Below are 12955 nucleotides of genomic sequence, written 5' to 3' on the forward strand. Positions count from 1 at the left end.
AACAGTCCCCTCCCTCCGCCTTTCCCCAACACACAGATCATCTGGGAAACTCCTGTTCATACCCAGGATCAGGTTAAGCATCATTTCTCTCCAGAGTTCTTTCTTGAACACCACTTTGGTCTAAAGTGGATCTTTCTCTTGCAATTCTCTCATAACACCCTGTTAATTCTCCTCATAACAAACACCCAAATTTCCACTGACACATGCATGTATGTGTTTCTTTGTTTAATGTCCTTGTGAAAGGTAATCTCCACAAGAGCAAGACCCACATTTGTTGTGTTCAGTGCACAATCCTCTGGGCTTAACAGGTGCAGGCACAGACGGTCTGTTTGAGATTTAAGCAATGTGTACGTTTCTCCTCGTAACACAATAATATATTGCAAATCCAAGGATAAACATTGTGTGACTCTAATAAAGTCTTATATTTGATTAAGTCAAAGAACCGGGAGTTCTCTTAAGTATCTACTTGTATCAGATAATATAAAAACCAAATTCAAAATTAGAGAAAGATTTTCCTATGCATTAAAAATAAATAAGAAGGTAAAGATTATATATATTAGGTTTATAACTCAACCAGTTTTATAATTGTAAGTGTTCAATGACCTGTTAAGATAGTGCAAATTGCACATAAAGATGAAATATATGTGTGTTTATAACTAATTCTTAGATTTTAAAAATCCAGATCCTCTTATAAAAGAAAAATTGCTTGCATATATATAACATGCATGTATTACTCATTTTTACATTTAAAATGCATCTACTCTTATAAAAGAAAAAAAAACTTGAAATCCTGATTATATAAGCTCAGAGTCGTGGTTTAAAAAATTAAATTTCTCTCATTATCTGGTGAAAGCAGTTGATTTCGCAAAGTAAAAGGAAATACTCCCCCACTTAAAAAAAAAAAAGGTGGAGCCATTGAAATGGAGATGGCTCAGTCCCCAATGACCTCACCAGCATCTGCTTCAATTACCTTCTGAAAATGAAATAACCAAATTACTGTTCAGCTTTCTGCTGTGCTAACAAAGTTAATCTGAAATTCAAAATTCATCTGCTTTAAATTATATATAATGCAACTTCTAAACCAAAATCCCTTCTAGCTCTAAATTGTGAAGAATAAGCACCAAGGCTGTCATCATCAACAGTAACACATTGTCACATACACAAAAAATTTAATGGAATAATTAATGACTTAGCTCAAATCATTCATGACAGTAACTTGATTCAAATCATGCCACCTATTCAAAAGTGAGATCAATTAATTTTGAATCTTTTCTGCTTGATGCAACAGGTATGTTCTTGAACATGTATGTGCAAACTGTATTTTAAATGCCATAGAGTGATTTAGACACACAATTAGGTTTCATGGTTTTCTTTTTTTAAGGATAGAAAAGAATATTTTAAGCATGAAAAACTGGCCTCTAATTTAACTGTTTCCTAAGTTCACATGATCATATTTTGGCCATCTCGTTTGTCAAGTATTACATAAATACATCAATAAATACCATTTTTAAATTTTGACGTAATCCAGTCTTGTTCTCTGGTTCTCCTATATGTACTTCATGCTCTCTGTTCACAACTAAACAAATCTTGTCTCAAAACCACCCAGCCACATTTCTCATTTCAGTCCATGACACATCCGCCTCAAAGTCACCTTGGATTCTTCTTCAAGTGAAATTAGTTGCATGGTTTTAGTAACAGAACTATTAAGGAAAGCTCTCTTCTTAGCGCCCCCCACCTTCTGCCTCAGCAGCTGTTCGATCCTGTCTTGCTCTGGGGAAGAGACCCAGGAGGTCCCCCAATTCAACTTACACCTTCCTTCCTTGCCCCTCGGACCCGCAGATGCATGCTCTGTGGTGCTGACTCGTCTGTCTGTTTTACTTGGTGCTGAATCACATCTGTAAACCACAAGCCACCCTACGTCTTGCTCAGTCTCATTAAACCTGGCCCACTGTCCTTTTCAATACTGTTCCCATTTATGCGTGAGAAGCAAAAAGCTAAAACACGTAGGCAGGGCTGCTGCGTGTTCACTGGTACAATATACCACAAAAGGAGAGCAAGAAAAAGGGGACATTAATGATTTTGTTTATGCAAACTTTATTTAAAATGGTAAATGAAGGAAGAGGGAAGTGAAAATTCATGAAAACAGGCCCTGTGGCTTAAGCAAGCACGAGGCCTTCACCTTTACAACAGAAGGAAACGTGGGAGAGTTTCACCTGTTAGGGCCTCCAACTCTGAATCTAGAGAGGAAATAACAGGGGGATTCTTATTATAGCCCCAAATACAGAGCAAGGTCAGGAAATTGCTGGCTTTTCTGTTGGTAATGTAGGGACTTACAAAGTTTCCCTGAGATTCCCTCGCTTGTTCCAAAGTTCCAAACAGTTCCTTTACACTGAAAATCAGACACTATCGGTTTAGTACGTAAACACATTTAAGTATTTTGTCATTTAGATCAGTGAGTCACACCTATCCTTGTATGGGTAACTGACAAGGTTCTACAAAATTCAATTCCATATACCTGAATGCAGAATACAACCTGATGATTAGGAGCATGGACTGCGAGGCCAGGCGCACCCAGAGCGTGAGTCCTGGGTCTGCCACATGATATGTGACGTTGGGCAAACTACATAACATCTATGATACGGCTTAGCATCTCTGTCTGTAATTAGGACGATAACAGGGTAATTATGAGATTACACAAGTACACAAATCAATCTCTGTTACAGAGTAAATGTTCAACCAACGCTAATTATCATTCACAGGGAATGGCTGTTGGGTGCAGGGCATGGAGCTAAGACTCTGAGGAATATAAAAATGAAAGAGAACTGATAATAAATAATACAGGCAAATAAGGCAGAGATGAGAGTGCTACTGGGTGTATCCAAAGACAGACTGTGTCAAAGGCCCCAAGAAAAGGCATAAGGGAGCCTAGCAATGTCTTAGGTCCAGGGGCAAGGGGTGGGGGGCACAGAGAGTTGTGTGTGGGTGGTGGTGAAGGATTAAATGAAACAGCGTCAGGAGACAGTCACAAGACGCTCAAGGAGACAGCGTCACAACTGAAGATGGGTTTGCCAGAGTCATGGGTCTGACATCACTGTAGATAAAAAGAGGAAAGCAAAGAGCTGTTTTCTGTATAATGAAAGCAAAGTTCTGAGGGGGCAAAGAGTATAGAATATCAAAGTGGGAGATAAAGACAGACAGGTAGGAATGAACCATATTGTGCAGAACCTCAAATTCCAGAGAAGCAGGGTGCAGAAGGGACATATGAAGTGTGCTGCAGGGAGACTAACCTGGGAGGATGTGTGGGAGGGTGTGCAATTAGCATCTGACTTAAGAGTTAGAGGAAGTGAAGATTGTTGGAATTTTCAGATATGAATCTGAGCTGGGGGAAGAAGAAAGGGGTATCTCTACTAAAATCACCAACAGCTGGACCACAAGTACAAGTTATAAACTTTCAGAGCTGTGAGCACAAAGCACTTCCTGGTTCAGAATTTGATTTTCTCTTGTTGAAGAGTTGTTGTCCCAACAACAGTGAAAGGTTTCAAACACATGTGACAGACCTATCTCGACCCAGCAGTGCCAAGTTCAAGTCCAAACTCAGGAGTTAGTTCAGCTGAAGTCTTTCTTGACTGTCAGCAACAACATGAAAGAAGGAGGGAGGAGTCTTAAATGCACTTTGTTCTTTTCTGTCTTGGAGTCAGATCTTGAGTATCTCAACGAAGGCTGTGACCAGAGCATATTTATGGACATGTTTCAAGGGATAAATAAACTCCCTGAAATTAACACAAAATTTATGCCTATATATTTATTCTTACTTTTTTCTCATTTTCTCACTTATTCCTGGATTCCTTATTTAGGTAGCATGCTTTTATATTAAAATTCATTAATGCTTATTTTTCAGTAGCGCTTATTCCAAAGACTTTATATATCTTAATTCAGTCAATCCTCTCAACAATCTTATAAAATCAGTATTATTATTCTTCTTCTCATTTTAGAGAAAACTACACAGCCCTGCAGCTTGTAAGTAGTTCTATAGAGAAGAAACCCATGGGAGGCCCCAAAGCAGAAGATGCCCAAGCTTCCTGACCATAGTAGTTCCACCTGGTGGTTTTGCTGAAACTTCCTTGGGTCTTGTTCCAGGATCTGGGGCAGTCCAGATCAGCAAGGTATCTCAGGTTAAGCAGAGGTGCGCTTGTCATTCATCCTTAAAATCAGCTTTACAGGGACCCATTACACTGTACTGTAGGAAGGTATATTTATACAACAAGTATTTTATGTATAGCTGTCTTTGAACAATTGGTTAATTTGTGTTTGATCAACTGTCAAAGAAATTTGTTTTTCAATAAGGGAAAAAAACCTCAATCCCAGTATATTAACCACCAAAGAATCCGCTAAATCAATGAGTCATTTTTTGATCATGGCCTGGCCTACAATAAAAAAAAAATATTTAATTGTGATTCAATATATACACCCTTATAAATATTTAAAACAAAATTTTCATGAAATATTATTTATTCTGACTATAGATAACACATTTCTATTCAGTCTAGCTCAGTCCAGACTAATCTATTCTATTCCATTCCATTAAAACAATGCTGGTTCCTATCCACTAAATAGATTTCATGACACACCAATGGGTTAGTAACCTACAGCTTGAAAAGCAGTATTCTATATAGAATTAAATCAGGTAACTCTACCTGTTCTTTAAAAATAAAGCAAAAAGCATGAGTCTAACTGTTAATGGCTAAATGTTTCTATGTCTTGTTTTTAATCTGTTAAAAAAAAAAAAGTTAATGATTTCCTGAAAGCATTAGCAGGTCAAACTTGGCCATCCATGTTTTTCCCAATAACGAATGATAAGCAAGATGTAAATAAATATTCTCTTAAGAGCAGCCTGATCTGAACTCAATCAAGAAAACAGGAAACATAAGCCTTAAACAATATTACAGCTCATGCATGAGTTTAATTGGTAACCAGTAATATTTTCAAATAAGGTGTATGCAGTTTTTTTTTTTATAGGAAATGGTCTTAAAATATTCTTAAGTATTTTTAAGATTAAAAAATTTCCAAATACTAAAAAAATTTATAGTGGTAGAAATTAAGATTCATAAACCAGTTACACCCTACATTAAAGAAGCTGTTCTAAATAAATTTCCTCAGTCTGTCAGTTGGTCAAAAAAATATTTAACACTTGTTATAGGTCAACCAGTATTTAACAAAGCACAGGGAAAGATCACTGAACTATAGCCAAGTCCCTTCCCTTCAGATGGCCCATTTGCAGGGAGAATGACTGTAAACACATAAACAAGGAAGTAAGGGCTAAGAAGGTCACACACAAGAGGGCTCTTGGGTGGGGCTGTGGATCACTACAGGCCTGTGTCCCCGACAGCACCAACAGCCCTGTAGGCTGGCACTTAGCAGGTAAAATTAGATACGGTTTCCAATAGAGTCAACTAGAACATTTTACTTCCAAATCTGTATACAACTTTCCCGGCTTACCACATTATGATGCTAAGAATATGTTCTAATCTCCCACTCAGACAAAGTAAAACTTAATGCTCAGTGCAATTTAGAGTGAGATAACACGGAATAAAGAAAAATAATCAGACAAAGCAGATTCAGGGATTCAGGGCTCAGATCCTCCATTTAAAGGCTACGTGACTGGAGACAAGTTTTTTAACCTTTGAACTATAGATATGTCATCTGCATTTATATCTACTCAGAGGACCATGGTGAGGTTAAAGTGAGGGAATGCACAAGAAAGCACTTTATAAAGTATCATAAAGCTGTTATTATTAACTTTCATTATAATCAGTAAGCATAGTAAAACTGAGAAGATAAGAGATTAACCAAATATTAAGAAAGTGTAGAGTTAACATGTACCAAGCACTTAAAATGGTTCTATTTGCTTTTCATATGTCAACTCAATTAAAGTCTGCAATATGGCACTATCTGAATCTAACAGCTGGTAATAATAAGCTTTTTCCTCAAATCTGGGACATACTAAGTTTCTCCTCCAATGGTTCTTGGCCAGCAGGAAAAAAACAGCGTAGAGACTGTTAATTAAAGGAAGGGCAAGAGTTCACATCACACCACTCCACCCATGTCACATCTGCATCCCTAGATACCACAAAGAGATGGCTCTTTCCTAAGGTTCAAAGACTGCCTCCATGGGGCTAGAGCAGGGTGCACTCCCTGTGTCCTCGGCAGTGCTTGGATTAACCAGCCAGACCCAGCCAGGTGACACCTTCTACTGGATCCTAGACTCTGTACTTGACCAAGAGAGCAAGCTGAGATTTTCTGTCCAAATGTATTTCTGCATTCATTTCTGTTACAGGCTACTACTCTTTAGACAAGATGCAATCCTAGGGTATAAAGTGGACCACTGTAATGCAAAAGCTTGCCTTCCACAGGTGGAGTATACATACTGCATGTCTCCTACTGCCTTGATTCCTTAATACTCTGCCATTGACCATATTATGGATGGATAAAGTTGACGAGACATGGTTTGTGGGAAATCTTCAAGTTATAACCGAATTGTTTTTAGAAAAGATCACTTATAAATTAGATCTTTAGACTTCAGGATGCATTTCTGCACATTAACTTACAGTGGTATCAATTAATGTTAAACTGTCAGGACCACCCACAGAAATCTAATCAACCCACAATGTGAGTGGCAGCAGGTCAGGTAACCTGTGTTCTACGGGCCCCATTATGCCACTGAGTTGCCACTTGGGCCCGGGCAGCATCCAGAGCATAGTCGTTGGAGGAGGAAAGGGCTGGTTCAAATGCTGCCTCATGCACCTGCTACATAATTTCACTGAAGTTATTCTGCCCCTTTGAGTCTAAATTTCCACAGCAGACAAATCATATTTAGGGATGAAAATTTTTATATATGAGAGGCTTGGTATGAAGATAATTTGGACCAGTTCTCCTAACCTTTTTCACAACAGAAGATGCACAGAATGAGGAAAATATTTACACTGTGCTCTGGGGTAAGATGCTGCTCACTGCTAAAGGAGACCAGCCCAGGTGTCTGGGCTGAGGTCTGAGGGCTGAGGCGTGTCTCTGGCATGAGACATGAGACTGTGTCAGGCGACACCAGTGGTGAGGTTCTGATGAGCAGTGCCCTCGTATGGGACCAACCCATCACCAACACTTCCTCCTCACGGACCTAGGGTCAAACTGATAAATAAAAGTGTGCCATAGATTTCTCAAGGCCCTTTGGACTACATAAATTCCCTTTCTGACATTCCAGAACCTAACAGTGGTCATTACAATGTACCTTTGGGAAACTGTATAATTGCACTTTGGACTGTTGTAATTGCTCCCTCGTCCCTGATCTGTCTGAACAGCAGCAGCCCATGGGAAGGGAGTGGTGTATCAAGATGAGGATTCTTTTGTTTGTTTTTTTGGGACGGAGGTAATTAGGTTTATTTATTTATTTTAATGGAGGTGCTGGCGATTGAACTCAGGACCTCATGCATGCTAAGCACACACTCTACCACTGAACTACACCCTCCCTCAAGATGAGAATTCTTTTGGGTGAAGATGAAGGTACAGGTAGACACAGAAGCAAGGTCAGGAATGATGTGTCTTTAAAGAAAAGATTCTTTACTCACTGTGCCAGGCACCCTATATGTTACCTCAGCCTTCACAGGTTTTGTTTGGTTTTGCTTGAATGAGAGCTACACAATTTACTATGCATACTTAATAAAAGGGCTACCCAGTGGGTTCAAGTATCAGACTCCAGATCCTCCCCGCTGAAGAAGGGGGTTAAACCTCAGTCAGCGTGGACAATGGATGAGACCCGGGCCAGCTCTAGTCCTCCTTGCTGTGTCTCATTCGGGCTCCCTGGTCTGGGCTGAGGAGCTTCCTTCTTCAATACCATCTCATTAGTGGGTTGTTATCAGCCACCCTCAATGACTGAAGACATGCAGGGTGAAATTTAGAAAACTTGGCCAAGGTTATCCACTGGAGTGATTTTCAAACACCAAGTGTTCTGTTGATGGGTCAGAGGACCAAGGCTGAGGAACTGCCAGGGCAGAGGATGGGGCTGGAAGGGGGAGGTGTCAGGGGAGTGGAGACATGAGCTAAGGTGGGTTCCACACTCTACCTCCTTCGGGGTTTGTGAGGCGATGAGGTGAAAAGAAAAACCATCCCCCTCCTTTTTGCCTACCACACGCTCTGGAGGGGTGGGTGAGACAAGAGAGCAGGCACAGCAGCAGCCGTCCTGCGCCTCCTGACAGTGGGGAAGTGTGGGAGGGGCAGCAGGTCCCAGGGACCTGCGTGAACCACAGTCTCCCGACGAGTCTCCAGCACTCAGGGTCTACTCACAGGCCCTCTCAGATCTTGTCACAGGGGGGAAAGTAAATCTAGAAAACACCACTTTGGGTTAACTAAAAATTTTATTTTTTGATACCCTAAATTAACCCGATCCTAAAAAACATGTTTTTAAAGAATTTTCAAACACAAACACCAAGAGCACAAAGGGACCTACACAAAAACCACTAAAAGGGTTCTAAATTCTGCAGAAGCCAAATAATGTCACAGTGGGTGTGGAATAAGAGAGCCCTTGTGGAACCACTTTACAAAAAAGAAACACCTGCATTCTAAACTCTGGGGGAAGGATGCAGCAGGGCCATGATGAATCATGATCCCTCCAGAGGAGAGTACACAAAGTATCATTTGCTTTAATGCTTCAGTTTTTCATTTGATTTCAAGACCTGTCAAGTATCAAGGAATTAATACGCATACATATAATATACTAATTTTGTTTATGCAAATTATTTGCGAAAGCATGGGGAAATGTCTCATGACTCATTCGATCTGGAATGAACAACTGGTACAAAACACTGAAGATGCAGAAAACCATGTGGGCCCGGGCCAGGAGATCCTGAGAAGTCCTTAGGGCTTACCCAGAACAGGTTTGCCTAGCAGTGATGCTCATTCACACTTCCACTTGGAGCTACACAGGCATGCTTCAAGATAAATTATAGGAAAGCAAGTAAAAGTATAGGGTGACTCTCAAATCACTAATTTCAACCCAAAATTATTACAACAGGGTCTTTTAAACTTAACTTTGCTTTGATGTTAACTTCAGAGAGAGAGAGAGAGAACCATCAACAAAGGGAGTGGATAAAGGATTATTTACTAAACACAATCATACAATGTTTATGAAAGCACAGGGTAAAACAGTGCACCAAGGAAACAGGCTATTTAACTACTCAGAAGGGAAAAGGGATGGGGTGAGGAGACGAGCCTAAGAGCAATTTTTAGGATCTCTGATACATACTTTGGTAGCTTGCAGAATCAAGGCGAACCTTCCTCTGGCTCTCCTCCGCACACTGGCAGAGGTTTGTGCAACATGGTGTGGCCGTATCCATGTGGCCTTAGTCTTGGCCTGACTTTATACTCCTCCCCGGAGATCTTGCTTGCACTGCCCGTATTCACACTCCAGAGCAAACTTCCCTAGATTGTCAGAAACTGGCTTTCAAGCAGGTCCTATTGGTAATCCCACTTTATGGAATTCCACAGCTTAGTCAGAGGCATCTGAAAAGACTTATAACTTTGGCTGCCTCTTTTCTGATGATGAAGAGTTTTGTTTCTTTTTGCTTTCAACAGCTTGACCATTTTGAGCTGCAACTGCATTAAAACAGCCAAACTGCAGGTTTGTCTGTTCTGTCTCTCTCTCATTTCCTACTAACTGATGACTTTGATTTACTATTTAATGGTACCACCGCTTGTTGACCTTGTCCTGCCATCTCTGTGCTCCTAAGGTCACAATCCATTTTTGGATATGTTTGTCTTTTTCATTGTTAGAATACTTTTCACAAGTGGTCAAGACAAGCATGACAATTAAATTTTGTATTTCTGAATTGAAAAAATTATGCTGTTCTTTCAGAAGTTTCATCTTGTATTCTCAGTTTCAGGGGCTCCCCTCACTCTACATCTTAGGAACAAGACGTGGTTAATTTTGAGCAGCTTGTTCATGAACCACAGTCACTCTTACTGTTGGCATCAGTTTGGATGCTGACTGAGAAGGCACCATGGCTTCTGAAAGCACCACATACAGCATCCATAGGCCAAAAAAAAGAACCTTGACCTAAACTCACATCTTATATAAAAATTAACTTAAGATGGATTGACTTAAATATGCAACATAACACTGTTAAATGTTTAGGAAAAAAATGAAAGAAAATCTTCAGGACCTAGGGCTGGGCAAAAGCACAATCCTTAAAAGGTAAAACAGATTGAATCACATCAAAATTAAAACCTTTTGCTTTGCAAAAGACTCTGTTAAGAAACTGAAAAGAAAAGCCACAGACTGAAAGACAATATTGGTAAGCCATGTATCAAAGAACTAGTATCTAGAATTTATACAGATCTCTCAAAACTGAATAAGGAAACAACCCAATTAGAACACAGGCAAAAGACATGAAAAGACATTGCACTGAGGAAGACAGATGGCTAACAAGCACATGAAAAGATGTTCAACTTCATTAGTCATTAAAGAAATGCAGATTAAAACCACAATGAGATATCACTGCTCACCTATCACAATGGTTAAAACAAAAAATAGTGGCAATACCAAATGCTGATAAGGATGCCAAGAAACTGGATCATTTAACAGACTGCTGATGGGAAGGAATGGAAAATGGTACAGCCACTCTGGAGAAGAGTCTGGAAGAGTTTCTTACAAAATTAAACATATATTTATCATTTCACTCAGCCGCTCTTTTGGGCATTTTTCCCAGATAAATTAAACCTGATACCCTCAAAAAAAACACTTTCACACAAATGATCCTAGCTTTATGTCTAATAGTCCTAAACTGGAAACAACTCAAATATCCTTCAATGGGTGAATGGTTAAAAAACTGTGAAACACCCATATCTTGGGAATACTACTTAGTAACAAAAAGGAACAAACTATTGATTTATGCAACATCTTGGGCAGCTCTCAAGTGCTGTTTTCTGAAGGTTTGTGTTCCCCCAAAATTCATATGTTGAAATCTAACACCCAATGTGATAGTATTAGGAGGTGGAGAAGGCCTTTGGAAGGTGATTAGGTCATGAGGGCAGAACCTTCATGAAGGGGCTGAAGGCACTTATAAAAGATGAGAAAGTCTGAGAAAGCTCCTTGCCCCTTTCACCATGTGAGGTGACAGTAAGAAGATGGCCTTTTATGAACCAGGACTTGGGTTCTCAACAGTAACAGAACCTGACCATGCTGGCACCCTGATCTTGGACTTCCAGCCTCCAGAACTGTGAGAAATAACATTTTGTTGTTCATAAACCATTCAGTCTGTGGTATTTTGTTACAGCAGTCCAAATAAACTAAGATATCAAGGGAATTGAACTAAGTGAAAAAAATCTAATCTCAAAAGGTTAGATACTGCGTGATTCCATTTATATAATATTTTTGAAATGATCAATTATAGACATGGAGAACAGATTAGTGGTTGTCAGGAATGACGGGCAGAAGGAAAGAGGTGAATGTGGCTACAAAAGGGTAGCATGTGGGCTCTTTTTGATGGAATTGTTTGTATCGTGATCGTGATAGTGGCCATACAAATCTACACGTGATAAAACTGAATAGAACTAAATTCACACACACCTGCATACACAAATGAGTGCTTGTAAACCGAGTGAAATCTGAATAAGGTTAGTGGATTGTATCAACATCAATTTCCTAGTTGTGATATTTATTATACGATAGTTACATAAGGTGGGAAACTGGGTGAACGGTATAAGGTATCTCTGTATTATTTCTTAGAACTACATGTGTATCTACAATTATCTCAAAATAAACATTTTTAAAAGGCATTATATAGTTCTTACTTATTCTAAGTGTCCTACCTTTTTAATGTTTCACTCATTAGATGCCTAAGTTCTTCCCTCCCCAAACAATCTTGGTCCTAATCGCAGAAAACGGTTCATTACAATTAGTTTAACTCTTGCTTTCTAAAAACTCTTATTCATGGTTTCCTATTATCAAGTGAAACATGCTCTTTGGACATAACCCTACATTTGAATACTGACTCTCATACTGCAAGAAATGGACAAAATATTTACTGAGTTACCTCACAGATAAAATAGGGGGAAAACCTATCTCACAAGTTTATTGCAAAGATAAAGACAATAATAAATCAAGTACTTGGCACATAGTAGTTCCTTAAATGTTCATTACCTTCTTTTTCCCAGGAATAATTTAAAACCTAGCTTAATTTCTGGATAAAAACATCAACAAAAAAACTTTGGTTTTCAGTTTCCAAGACTTGTATGTGGAAAATAGAAAATGTATCTTTAAAGAGCATAGATTGGGGGTTGGGGATATGATGAGGCTGAATTCAGTTCACAAGAAATATTCCAATTTAGGAGATTATAATGACCATTTTAAGTGAATGCTCTCACTCTGAGTTTGAAAACATTCCAGCCATCAAAATGATTCATAAATGTTTTTGGTGTACCATGCATGGTATTACGATTAGTAGTGGCTGCCATATAGATGTTTAAATCTGTAAAGAGTAACCAATTATAAGTAGATTGCTTCTATTCAGATACCAACTTGTGTATACATGTTGGATGAGTTCAAGCTTTAAAAATGCCAGGGACTCCAATGATACAATTTCATCCATTCCATTTACCTACAAAAACACTTTTCAGTGATAGACTCCCCACCAGGTAGTAAGTTTTAAATATGTCACAGATTTTTAGTTATAGCTCAACCAATTAAGCCACAGAACAGCAGGAACTAAATATTCAGGATTTAAAATTCAATGCAGGTTGCTAAACACGGGATTCTGAGCAATCTGCAGTTCAATGCTTAAGGACCGCTAGATTCCCTGAGCAGCACTGGCCTGAGAGAACCGTCAAAGATACAGAAGAACCAAATGTTATTTCTCTAGTATCAACAAGAAAAAGGATGAAACAAAGTATATTGAACTTCTATCGGTTA

General features: G+C 39.1%; 1 protein-coding gene across 8 annotated transcripts in view; it reads right to left on the reverse strand.

The window, feature by feature from the left end:
• NCOA7 (nuclear receptor coactivator 7) overlaps window positions 1-12955 on the reverse strand; it is a 130739-nt gene that overhangs the window by 96303 nt on the left and 21481 nt on the right. The gene's annotated exons all lie outside the window — the stretch shown is intronic.

Source organism: Camelus bactrianus, chromosome 8, assembly GCF_048773025.1.
Source record: "Camelus bactrianus isolate YW-2024 breed Bactrian camel chromosome 8, ASM4877302v1, whole genome shotgun sequence".
NCBI classification, from domain to species: domain Eukaryota; kingdom Metazoa; phylum Chordata; class Mammalia; order Artiodactyla; family Camelidae; genus Camelus; species Camelus bactrianus.